Here is an 11657-nt window from a genome sequence, read left to right as displayed (position 1 = left end):
TGGTTAAACATCTTGCTAAAATGGTACATATTAAAAATAAACATGATCCAATTTTTTATTTTCCATTTGCATATGTTGCTTATACTCAATCCTTTGATTTAATTTGGCACATTTTGTCCCTATTGGGTGTAATGAGTTAACTGGGTTAAAGAAGGGGTGATATGCCGTGAAGAAGGTTTGGTATGGTAAAATTCCAGAGTGTCCGCAGTATTTGTAGCTAAAGAATGATTTTCTTTTTCTTGTTCTCAGAAATAGGCAGCAGTGGATGCAGTTTACTTGAACTACTGCTGTGTAGAAGGTGGAGCCATTTTTTGACAGAGGAAGAGCCAGCTTAATGTGGTAAAAAGAATATAAAGTTTTTGTGACAGGGGCAGAGCCATTTTTTTTAGACAGAGATGGAGCAGTTGGTTGTTTTTTTTGACAGAGGCATGGGCAGTTTTGTGGAGAGGGACCTGGCTGCAGACAACATGATTAGCCAGAAGCGGAAATTCCACAAGTGTTCAGAATTGTAGCATCTTTTATTAAAACATTTTAATGTTAATGAAGGCTGTTACAGTCTCCAGTTCAAAGTCAAGTTTTAGCGTGCTTAAAATGGGGCAAAAAACAATACTCATTTTATTCTTTTCAAAATTGATAATGCCAAAAGTGTTCAGATTTGTAAAAGTGTTAACCCTGTTATACCGGAGCTTTAGCTCCAGTGCTAACATTCCTTCAACGACAGTAACTTTTTAACCCTTTACGCAATCAACGCGAATCAACTTATTCTGTCCTGGAGAAAAGCAGCTTTAGGCCCGTTTATAATATTTTATATCATTAATGTGTTGCATATTGGTTAAATGCTGCTTCAAAGTGTTGTATACCAGCACAATGCTGCTTTTCTCTGTGAATCAGCTGGTTCACATTGATCATACAGACGCAACTGCGCTTTTCTCTCCGATTTGGAACTTCCGGTTCCGGCTGGTGATGTCTGTGTGCCATCTTGTTGTCTGCAACCAGGTCCTCTTGATTTTTGGTGACAAAAAAATAAAATTTTTGTATGCCATTTTTGTATGACAGAGGCAGAGTCAGTTTGGGCTGGCTGGCACGCAGGCGAACGGATAGATGGATCAATAGATTGATCGGTCGATAGATTGTATCAATTTGATTTTAGAGTTTCCCAGTCAACACCATAAGTGTCTGTGCAAAAGGCTTAGCTGGAACCATTAGAGTAAAGATTTTCATGTCTATTGATAAAGATTCTAATGTATCTATAGGAAGGTGATTGACTTGAAGGTCAGTCACAGCATCTGGACATATTGTCTTCTATTTCTGAAACTTTTCACCAGTAATTCTAGTCACTTCATCAGACATAGGTTTGACGTCTGGAAATGTTTTTACCTTGAAACTTCCTTTGGCTCTCCTGCTTAAAAAAATCACTTTACCCTTCTAAATAATATGACATCCAGTAGGTTTAGTTGAATTTGGCTCAATTAGAATAGGCGCACAGCCTTTTCCTGTACACCTTAATATTCCCCCTTGCTGCATCCGTCAGCAGAAACATTTTTAATACATCCAGTCTTGCCAGGTCCACTGGCAGCTTTAAATGCATAAAATTTGACAGAACCACCATAATGGTTGACAGATGGGTGGCACTCTTTGGCCAACCAGTGATTTCTTTTTCTTTTCTTTCTTTTGTCTTTACAGCTCCTCCTTTTTTCCAAGAGTCAATTTTTCTAAGAGTCAATTTTTAGAACAAAGTTCTTCAGATGATACAAAATTTGTCAAGTCAAAGATCCTCTTTGATTGTCTTTTAGTGAAATTGGGGATGTAAAAAAGGGGGGGAAGGGACATATTACATTTTGGTGCAGATCAGACTACTTTCTTTGAAAATGCAAAACAGGACATTAGCCTAGAAGAAAGATGTGCTCTCTATATGCCCCCCCCCCCCCCCCCCCCCCCCAATTTTTCTGTGCTTTTGAAAATGGCAGCCTGACCTTTTTATTTCAGGGCTTATCCATTGCCTTTACGCTGTAGTAAAACATCAAAGGTTATGGTTATAAAATAATCCTCAACTAAAGGGCATTGTTTCTGGGTAGAAATAAAAAAATTATATATTTTATCAGAAAATGGTTTACCAATTTGTTTTGATCTGTAACAATAATAGCAGGTATTTATATTTGATGACAAAATCATTAAATCTCACAGACATTGGTTGGTAGTCTACACTACCTCAGAAAAATATACAACTGTCAGAAAGAGACATTTGTATCTAATTATGGTTACTTCAGGAGCTATAAGATTTTCAATAAAAAGTCAATACAAAAGGTAGTTTTATGGCTGTTCTAGTATAAATTAACAGAGTAATCTATTTACTTTTATCCCTGCTACAATATAGTTACTTCATAGTTTATTGATGTGGTTTAATCAGTCACAAGCGCTTCTTTTTTTTTTTCCCGAGCACTTTACATCCACAAGACTGTTTTCCTTGTGACACAGAGTGTGTGTTATGCTTGTGTGTGTATTTGTGTTGTCCCATCTGGGATCATGATTGCTCAGGGAGTCAAGTTGGCGGGTCAATGTTGATGCTTTTCTCCACGGCAATGAGTTCAGCGCAACGCCAGGATCTAAACAACAACGTGAGAACAACATCATGAGGCATGTGATGAGCATGAAACTTTTTTTGTCAAACAAATGCTGGAATGGTGAAAACACCTGCTGTTGACATGGTCAATATTTGTTATTTGGGGGTATTTTTATTGTTCAGTTCAATTCAATTTTATTTATATAGCCCAATATCACAACACAGTTGTCTCAACCTTCACACCAATAATTGTACAAATGCATAAAATCAGTCATGAAATTTTAACAATAACTAATTGCTGAACTAAACTAGACAGACCCTGGACATTCTTGCCCTTAGACCCTCCTGTTATTATCTTGGGGCTTAATAAATATGAAACTAATGAAAATGGTGTTTTAACTCATTCATTATTAGAAATATCATAGGGAACTCTTACTTATTTAATTAAAATTCAGACCAAACAGGAAAAGCACTCATGTAAATAACAGTATTCCCAACTCATAGTGTATGTTTCAAAAGAATGAGATGGAAAAGAAACAAGTGCGGTAATAGAGAATCTGCATAAATTGTCTTTAGAAAATAAAGAAGTTTTGTTTCAAGAGTTTGTTTAAATGCATTGCCTGTAAGGTCTTATGTTGCAGACAAAATAGTCTCTGGGAGATGATAAAGATTTCTCTGTCTAATCCCAGACTAAAAACATAGGTTAAAAAAAGAAACTCCAACCCACTTTGGTTTATACATCCCACAAACATAATCATTAAACAATAGTCAAGGTTCTTTGATATGTAGCCTAATAACTATTTGAGGATTTTTCTGAGAATGGTTCCTGGAGACGGCAGAAAAATCTAAGTAGGTCAGGAAGTCTAAAGAAAAATATCCTCATAAAGATTATATGGGTTCATCTCTATTTTAAGAAAGTAAAATGGGTGTTTTACATGACAAAACATGACTTGAAATAATCCTGCTTTGAGTGTCACAGTGACACTGTAGATGTAAGGCAACCTTCCTCACTTACTTTCTTGTGATATTGTTTTACAAAGGGGAACTGCACATCTATTAGTGTCACAGTATATGAAATAGTACTGCACTCTCCTCCTTTTTCTTAGAGGCTGATATCCTGTCCCTTCTAAAGGAGAGATCCTCTCACAACAAAACATGAACAGTCAGTCAGTTCAGGTGGTTCTCTTCTGCAGAAATAGATTAAGAGAAGAATTTGCTCAAAACTTCTCCAACAGACAAAGAAAAGTGTGAGAATAGTGGAACACAAAGGACGAAAGTAATTTCTGACTTACCACAGAATGACAAGATACGATTGGTTCAAAGGATTTAGGACAATTATAAATGAAGATGAGTTTGACAGCGTGGGAATCCAGACAAGCTGAAAGCCACAACCCTCAGATGTGATGGTGATCTCCCAATGGTAATTATGGTAAAGCCTCCAACAAGCTAAAATTAACCTTTTTTTTTTCAGATAAGAAAATAAATTGCTGTATGCCATTCTTGCTTATTCAGCATATATACCAACAAGTTTCTTTTTTTCACAATTCCAAACCAAATTTCAGTCTGCATTTGAACTTGCACTAGTATCCATTCATTTATCTTTAGAACCCGCTGAATCTTTTTTCGGGGTCACAGGGCCGCCAACCCAGCTACTGTTGGGCAAAGGTGGGGTAAACTCCGATCAGGTGGACAGTTTGTTGCAGTGCAGCAAACTTACACCTAGGGGCAATTTAGAGATACCGATGAACCTATAAAGCATGTTATTGGACCTTGGGAGGCTGTGCCTGGAGTAAACGAGAACATGCAAACTCCTGACAGAAAGGACCAGCTGGCATTCGAGCCAGAGCCTTCTCTCTGATGGGCGAGAGTGCTAACCATTACACCACCCTGCAATCTCTTGTTTTAGTATTCATGTTAATTTTTCCCATCACATTTTCTTACAAAAAAAAATGGAAAAGTATTTTTTTGATCTACCATCTTGATATTATCCACTAGCAACAAAGGGTGTAACGACTAATCGGCATAAATGATAACGCAATTTATATTTCTACAATCCAACCAGATCGATCCGTCTGAGGCATGTTGTTTATCAAATTGACCTATACCATTATAAAAATAATATAAAATGAAAAACGAAATAAATTCATTAAAATCAATCTTGCAATATACAAATTTATTGACGTTTATTTTACTATAATGTAAAAACAACCTTGTACCACCACAGCAAACAACACACGTGGTGGCAGCCATCATTACAATTCAATGTGCGAAAACACTGTGGTAAATGCTCTAATAATATTCCATTTGATGTGGAAAAACAACAGTGGGCTGAAGTTTATGTAAATAAAATGTGAATGGATTTGCCATTAATTCTTGTTTACTTGTTTGTTTGTTCACATAATTTAATTTATCTCGCAAAAAATACAGGGAATCTGGAAAACTCCACCCGTACTTTTTAGTACCCAAGTATTTATCTCTGATTCACACTGGTTGAAGTTTTGGCTAAAGATTTCCCGTATCAGTTTTAGTTCAGTGTATCATATCGTTCCAAATAAACCAAAATTGACTATGAATAGTACCATTAACCACAAATGATGATAGGAATTGAAATGTTGTTGAAATGAATCATTACACCCCTAGCAACACCTTTGTGTAAAAACTATTTGTGTGAGAGAATATTGCATTTCTTTAGCAGTAGTTTTTTTCGTCCTTTGGCTGCCCACTGCACCGTGTTACTCTTTAAGGATACATAAACTTTGACTCAGGTCTAAATATTACGTGAACAAATACTCGATAAAACTATGTGAAGGCAGACTGGATTTCACACTCAACAAGCACAGTGTTGGCAATAATTCACTCCACATTCAAGACAGAAACTTAACTAATAATGCATTATTGATAACCTCTGCAGTAAACTGATTGATTGCTGTTGCGTAACACATTCCACATGCCAGCATGCCTGTGCCATGGCCGGTGGATTTATGCCGACACCACCTGGTTGATTAAATGTGATGTTTCTAGGTAAAATATTGGCCTGGTGAAAGGAAGAGGATAAAGTCAGGGGAGACCACGCTCACACTGCATGTGTTTGACAACTTAATTGCATCAGTGATTATTCCTTCACATTACACCTTCCCTACTCATATTTATAGCTGTGTCCAATTTTCATTATGCTCTTCATTAAGGAGCATAAATAACTTGCGTAAATGTGTCGGCACACCATAACACACCCACAACAGACCATGTAACACTGCCAAGTGATATCCATCTTGTCCCAAAACGATCAGACATTACCTGGCTGAATTGTGTCTATTAGCACTATGTGGCCCCTCCCACTCTATCAGGACAGCCGTCTGCAGCTGACATTAACTTTTAGGGCTTTATGGCAGCCTTTTTTTTTTTTTCTTTTACAAAACGCATGCCATCAATTGCCATTACTCCTTTTTATGCCCACCACGACCCCTTTCATCGTGTTTCATAAAATAAAAATATGAATAAAGCTTATTAGAGTGTCTATTGTGGAGAGTCTTAGTGATAAATCACAGAGCTTTTATTAGAAGGATTGCTTCTGTCAAAAGTCAGGTTGCTTGCACTAAATCATGATTGGAAATTTTTTGTTTTTTTCTTTTTGACCTGTTGAATGCTTAATGTAGGAAACTCTCAGTGTGCCACAATCTTATCTTCTATTTTGTTGGAGCTCTTTTTTATTTGTTTGTCTTGCATGCATGTAAGAGTCAACACTGTACATTGTTGGCAAAGGATGCACCCCTAGTAAACTGGGAGAAACTGCTTAAAGCTAATCCGTCAACACAATTTTACATGTCACCATTCCTAACCTGTGACCCTTGTGCTATCCTAGGCATTTTAACATTGGGAGTCGGGTCATCTAGACCCACTAGACAGTGCGCTGAACCTTTTTTCTTCAATGATTTGTGATCTTAACTGGTGTCCATGGATTACATGAAATCTTTCCACCTTCATCCACCTTTGTCATGATAGGGAGAACACGTCAATGTAAGGGTGGGGTCATCTAAGATAGCACAAGGGTTAAATACCTTTAAACCTTTAAATACCAAAATGATCTGTTCTAACTCGACACCTCCCATTCCCTGATTTTAACCCTGTAACACCAGAGATTTTGCCGGCAATTACTCTTTGACTGGTTATGCAATCTATGTAAATCAGGTGATTGTGACCTCATCACATCACAATCACCTGATTTACGTTGATCTACACAGATTTTCGAAAGATTACTCATTCACTCCTATTTTTAAAAGTCTGATTTCATCATTTTAAAAGTAATATTTTATTGACATGCACTTCAATAATATGTTTGTGCTTTTTAAAGTGCAACTTTTGTTACTTTGGATCCTTCATGGTTTTGCTATACTTTCTGGAAAATTTTGTGTAAATTTTCATGTTTATGTGTTGTGTTTTTTTCTCAGATGTAGATATATTTTTACCATCTTGATGTCAATGTTTCTTGTACCAAATGTGAAAATACAGAGCTTAAACAATTAGACTCTTTTAAAGTAAAACGTTTTTAGATGTATTCTATTAACAATCGTTTTGTTTGGTCTACAGGTATTGATGTTTTGTTTTTGTTTTTCTGAAGCATCGCGATGTGGTGGTGGTCCCTTTTTTGGTTGGAATTAAAAATATGCCTCTCATTTTTTTCCTGTAATTCCCAAAGAGCTTTAAAAATGTCTATGATGATCAAGGACTGACACAACATGTTCATTTCAACACAAGCTCAAGGTTTTTAATAAGCAAATTAGAGATTTCCACATCATTTTTTGAAGAAGAAAAAAACACGCATTCGTCCTTATAGCTGTGCATTTTGGAGGCTGTACAGCACCTGTTAGTCCAAGTTACTGTGATGATTGTGCACTTTAGTTTAATTTTCCTGTGATATTTCTTGGTTTTAGTCAAATTCTGTTCAGGTGTCACAGTCACAAGGTTCAAGCTAACTATTCACAGCTGTTTTCAATTTTACTAATTGTCCTCATCATTTACAAGTGTCTGGTTTCAGTTTGTCGCGGGCAGGTCATCTGTGTTGTTGCTCCTAAGTTTTTGTTATGTTCCTATGTTTAATGGTTTACATTTCTTTCACAAAGCCTGATAGCTGGCAATCTATATCCTACCTGAGATGAGATTAGATTTTCTTTTATTGCCCATTGTACAATGAAATTGAAGCATCATCATTTCAGTGCAAAAGTAACGAAAATAACAAAATGTAATATTAAATAAATCAGTATGTCCACATGAACAAGTGTACAAAATATAAACTGTAATAAAAAATGTACAAAATTGCGTGCAAACATGTCAGATGTGCAAGAGGTAGCATCATTGGTTCCTGACAGTAGCAGTATTGAAATAGTTTTAAAAAATCAACCCCATCTTCAATTTATTTGTGTGCGTTTCCCATTCATTCATTCAACTTCTAATCCCTTTGTTCCCTTTTGGGGTCACGGGGCTGCTGGAGCCTATCCCGGCCACTTGCGGGCAAAGGCTGATGACGTCCTGAACAGGTCGCCAGTCTGATAAAGTGATTAAGTGATTTGTGACAATTAAAACATTTGCTCTGATTCTCCATCCAGGACTTTTAAGAGGCAGAAATCTGAAAGAAACCGTTGTTGCTAGTTTATTTTCCCTGCACACAATGAGAAAAAGGTTGAAGCATTTTCTTTTCTTTTGGTCAAGAAATATAGTTTTCCCTTTTGAGTCCAGTTTCACTTCCACAAAACCATGAAGTTTGGGCTTTTTCACCAGAGACCCACCAAAACCTTAAAATGAAGCCCTTTTAACCCCCCCCCCAAGTCCTAACAATCTTCACAAAACACTTTTACATTTTGTTCCAGCTGTACAATAAATAAAGTTTTAAATCAAAGCGCAGGCTTTGCATTCACGAGGATTCCATTATCAAGGCTACTGTCTTCCAAGCTAGGGCAAAGGCTAAGCACACATTGTCCAAGGTGAACACACTTGTGGGTTTGTGTGCACAGAGAAAGTATTGTGTGATTGGGAAATCTCCGGTCCAGACGCTGTTGAATTATGGAGCAACTCACGGCTGAGAAAGGAAGAAAAAAAATTAAGTATTCCTGCACTGTTCAAACAAAAACCTCTGTCTTGTCTTTCACCTTTCTCCTCTCCACCTCCTTGAAACTCGTCTTTTGTAGCAACTGATGAAGATCTCTTCTTTCACTTCAAAGCGCTAGCTCTCTCTTTTCTCTCTAACACGGAGTAAAACTATTCCTCTATTTATGGGTAACAACCTTTGCGATTGAGCGTCACATATAATGTGTTATTAAGGGTTTGTGTGAGGACACAGCAATGATAAAGGCATTATGTCTAACCAAAAAACGATCACTGACCGCGATTCTAAGGCCTTTCAGTAAATTCTCAATTTGAGGATCTAACACTGCCCTTGAATTGTTATAAGCACAACAGGGACATGGTGGAGGAATTAATTTCAGATATTACCAAACAGCAGGGTACACCGCTCCCTGGGCTCCACAGACCAAATCTATCATTTCTGTTAAAAAAAATTGAATCAGGGTTTAGAAGAGAACGCTGATGATTCAATCTTTATCAGCAATGAGCCACAATGAAATGTTAAGTTTCCAAGGGATGCTCTTACCTCATAGGGGGACTCATGAACAAAGGTACATTACATCTGAAGGCTTTCCCTCATGCTCTTGAGCAAAAAGAGAAGAAGAATAAAAAAGGACAGGAAGAGGCACACACATTCTCTGTGAGGCAAAACTGAAAGTGCTCATTAACAAAACAAGCAGTTCCTGTCGTATATGATGAAGCGGGAGAATGCCAGCAGGGCAATGCACAGACCTGTTCTGCAACAGGGCTCCGAAATATACCTCATGCTGACGTCTCCCGCAGAAAGCAGACAGTAACAGATCGAGACAGCTTTCAAGTGTCAAATATACATGCACTCACACACAAACGTGGACTTGTTTGGCATTCACATCCACCAACACCTCTCTCTGTCACTTACACTTTCCCCCACACAATGCAGGAGAGAAAGTAAGGGGAGGGGGGCACAGGGAGGAGAGAAATGAACAACTCCAGCTTAGTAGCATCAAGTCAAACTCTCCTAGATAACTGATAACGGCATACAGATACTCTGGCCGAAAAGCTCCACTACAGCCTTGGAGTTGTCAGCACGGATCTAATCCACCAGTGTGGAGACGGTTACAACGAGTCAATATGCAATTTGAGGCAGGTTGATGGAAGGAGCTGGATTGATTCATTTTGACCTTTTACATGACAGCACCTGGTGCACCCCCTCCCTCCCCAAAATAAAAAAAAAAAGAATAGAAATCCTCATATCTATGGCTTCTACCTCTTTTCCTCCCCCAAATAAGTGGCTGTTGTTAATCCCACTCACATATCTGACCACAGGTCTGCTCCCTCTGGTTTATCGCTCGGAGCATGGGCAGTCAGACCCAAGGGGGTAATACCAGCCACATCGATCTGGGCATACATGCAGAGACATGCGTGGCCTGTTGTAGTGCCACAGTTGTGCTGTAATGCTCCCGATTTATCTCTATTTATGCTTTACCAATACTACGTATATGGTTTAAAAGCAAAAAAAAAACTGTATTAAATACAAAAAGAAAAGGAATTGTCTGAGTTTTGGTTCAGGGCTTGTAGCGGTCACTATCAATATTGGTTTAAATCTCTAGCTGAGTTTGGGTAGTTTGCATTTTTTGTATGTAAAGACATAGATGTATGTGTCATAGAGACTAGCTAGGTAGTCAGCTCCGGAACTAAAAAGCGCTTTTTTGAGTAGCCACTAACTCGAGTGATGTGTTTATGATTATTGTCATGCTGGAAAATCTAGCCATGACAAAAAAACAGAAGTCTTTATTTAAAATATGGATTTAATGTGACAGTAGTTCCCACAAGCCTGCTCTGCATCATATTCAGCAACCGATGTTACGAGGATGCTGCTAATAAAGTTGCTCAAAGGGTGGATTCATGTTTATTATTATAATGTATATCACAATGTACTGTATTAGAACCAAAACTGTGTAAAAACTAAAAAAAAATGCAAATGTTTAATATTAAATAATTATCCCTTGTGCTATCATGTGACCCCACCCTTACATTGACGTGTTCTCCCTACTATGACAAAGGTGGATAAAGGTGAAGAGGATTTCATGTAATCCATGGACACCAGTGAAGATCACAAATCATTGAAGAAAAAAGGTTCAGCACTCTGTCTAGTGGGTCTAGATGACCCAACTCCCAATGGTAAAGTGCCTAGGAGAGCACAAGGGTTAAGCAAAAAACATGGAAAATGTTTTTATGTAAAGCACTTTATGTCACATTAGTTGGAAATGTGCTATACAAATAAAGTTGATTTAATTGGATTTCTGTGTCAAAGGTCTAAAGCCACATTCACTTCAAGTTGTACTTGTACATCAATGTGCAGACGTTCAATAAGTCTGGTGTTGACACATTTTGGGTGGCACATTGAAAATTCATCGACCAATCAGGATCTCGGCTTCGGCCTGTAGTTTCATTATGCTCTTCATTAAGGAGCATAAATAACTTGCATGTAGTTAGAGGGTGGAGTCCAAAACCATCATGGAGGAGAATATGATCATTCTCCTCCTGAACTTTGATATTTTTCTTATTAAACTTTTTGCAAAGACAGCCATCATCCGGCATTAGTTGGACCTTTATATAAACATTAAGTGCTAACAAACTATTTAATGAACTTTATTTGCAATGGGATGATTTTCATTTCTGCAAATTAAACAGAATTATCTCTAAATACTGTGTTACCAAAATTAGTGTTAATTTCTGCTATGAAGACCAGAACTAAAATGAAGAATAAATCTGTGTAGCAAATAAAATAAACTTTAACAATGTTAAATCTGGGCCTCAAATAAATGTAACATATGTGTCGCAATAAAATGCTAACTGTAAATGTCTAAATGTAAATCTTTGGAACAGGAAAATCAAACAAATGGGGTTTTTTTTATTTTGATCACAGAAACAAAAAAATCTGTTTTTGTCATTTGGCCCTTAAGGCTCTAAAGGTCAAGTATTTATAGATTTACAAAAGCTT

The sequence above is a fragment of the Oryzias latipes genome, chromosome 10 (assembly GCF_053564925.1).
Source record: "Oryzias latipes strain Hd-rR chromosome 10, Olatipes_Hd-rR_3.1".
Taxonomy (NCBI): domain Eukaryota; kingdom Metazoa; phylum Chordata; class Actinopteri; order Beloniformes; family Adrianichthyidae; genus Oryzias; species Oryzias latipes.
Note: the sequence above shows the minus strand (reverse complement) of the source record.